Here is a 2,752-nt window from a genome sequence, read left to right as displayed (position 1 = left end):
ACAATAATACTGGGATTTAAATGTATTAATTAAAAGGTTGAATTTTTTGAATGAATCCAATGTCTTTTTTCCACATTCTACCACTACCAGCTCAAGCTGAGGTTGAAACTTTAAAAACAGTATGAAAGTTACATGAATGTCCTCCAAGGCTCTAATCATAAAAGTCATACAATTTTATTACATATCCAACTTTTCTTTGTTTATTAGCACCTTTGCAATATTAGGACATTATTTTTTTTTGAGAAAATTATACTGACATCTCTTGAGTTTTAGTGAAATTATATAAATCACTCCTTCATTTTTTTTACACCTACACAACTCTCTCATAGTTTTTATACTTTCATTATACTATACACTGACCACCTCTGCACCTCTACTGCATAAGAAATAAAGAAATAAGTGTAATTTTTTAAACAAAAAATGTGATAAATGCAATTAAGTAAAACAAAACATGATATATTGTATAGACAAGTCTAAATAATATACAAATCAATGTATCTTTATTATTTTTTGTTATAAAATGCCTCAACAATTTTAAAGAAATATTGTTTAAATCGTTCTTATAATATAGTGTAACGAACGAAAAATAATAAAGAAATATTGACTCATATATTATTTGGACTTGTCTCCACAATATATCATGTTTTATTTAACTTAATTGTATTTATGACATTTTTTGTTTAAAATATTACACTTTTATTTAACTTAATTGGTCAGTGTAATGAAAGTATAAAAATTAGGGGAGGTTTGGATAGGTGTAAAAAAGTAAGGGGTAGTTTATGTAATTTCACTAAAACTCAGGGGGTATTAGTGTAATTTACTCTTATTTTTTTATGTATGATTAAGAAAACACATTCCATATTTATTCATATAGTTAAGAATATATATGTTAATTATGTGTTTATATTGTTAAGAATACATATGTTACTCATGCGTTTATAATGTTAACAACACATATGTGATACGTACATTCGTGTTAAAATACACATGTTAGCCATACATTCGCATTATTAAGAACACATGTTAAGGTGCATTTACATAGTTAAAACACACATGAACATATATGTTAATTTCGAATTTGAATTTTCTAATGAAAAAAGAAAACCAAAACATGATACTATATGATTTTTTATTAAAAGATATTTAAAAGTTAAAAAAAATTTCAATTTCAAATTTTTCAATTACAATAGTGAAAAATTAAAATCCAAAGAATATGAACTGTAATATTAAAATTTGGTAGGAAAAGTACCACAAAACTTTGATGAAGTGAAAAATACATTAATTTTTAGAGTAATATATGTTTTTTGGTTTTGAAATTATTAAGAAATGCAATAATGTATTTAATATTATTATAAAAGGAAAAGAAATATATAGTGTAGCCATTATAGATAAAGGTGTGATGGCATATTTTTTATTTTGAAATTATTAAGAAATGCAGTAATAGATTTAATATTATTATAATAAGGAAATGAAATATATAGTGTGTGAATGTACACATGAAAAATGTGGAATCATTTCAGAGGAAAAAATGAATGAGAAGTTGACATGTGGCAATAGATAATATGAGATGACTTTTTATTTATTATTATATAGTTAATAAAAAATAAAAAAGTAATACAAAACTTTAATGGGGTAAAAATACATTAATTTTTAGAGTAATACATGTTTTTTTTTGTTTTGGAATTATAAAAAATACAATAATAAATTTAATATTATTATGTTATTATAATTAAGTAAAAGAAATATATAGTGTAGTCATTATAGATAAAGCTCAATGACATATTTTTTGTTTTGAAATTATTAAGAAATGCAATAATAAATTTAATATTATTATAATAAGGAAAGAAAATATATAGTGTGTGAATATATACATGAAGGTGTTAAACCATTTTGGAGGAAGAAAAATGAATGAAAAATTGATATGTGATAATAAATAATATGGGAAGACCTTTTTTTTATTATATAGTTACTAGATTACTTTTTTATTAATTTTTTAAAAACTTTTTGTTTAATATTGTGTTGAAAGGTAAATTTTATCTTCATTCATTTTGGCAGTCTCCTTTTATATCATAGAAATAGAATTCTAGTCATAATCAATTATCTTAACATATTTATTGTGGAAAAGAAATAAGAATGTGAGTTTAATATGAGTTTAATTTACAATGGATGGCATATTCATATTTTTATTAAATTTTAAATAAAAAAATAATATAAATAAATAAATAGTAAATTGTATGTTAGTCGTGTAAAAAACTTTATGTTGATAGGTTCTTACTTTGATGATTCATTTGGTTGCATAAGAGAAAATAAGAAAAGAAAAAAATGTAAGAAAGAAATAAATGAGAAAAAGAAAGATAAGAGAATAAGGAAAGAAAATGAAGAGAAATAAGTATTTTCTCCTCTTAATCTTTTATTTGGTTGAAGAGAAAATGACAAAAAAACAGATATGTTATGATTTAAATGATAAAAATATCTCTAAAATAAAGAAAATAAAAAACAATTTTGTTTTATTATTAATTAAAAATAAATGTTATAATTTTAAATTGTAGATTTTATTATATATATTTATTATAATTTGAATTAACCTTTTTAGTTGATATTTTTTATACCCAAAAGAGACTCATGTATGTTAGTAGTATTTAAAACCAAAAAGTAGAGAAAATTAAATGGTATATTTATATTTTATACAAAATTATTATTCTCTCCTCACTTTCTCACCAAATTGGAAGAGATGAAATTTATTGTGGGTTTC

Source organism: Lupinus angustifolius, chromosome LG18, assembly GCF_001865875.1.
Source record: "Lupinus angustifolius cultivar Tanjil chromosome LG18, LupAngTanjil_v1.0, whole genome shotgun sequence".
NCBI lineage: Eukaryota > Viridiplantae > Streptophyta > Magnoliopsida > Fabales > Fabaceae > Lupinus > Lupinus angustifolius.
Note: the sequence above shows the minus strand (reverse complement) of the source record.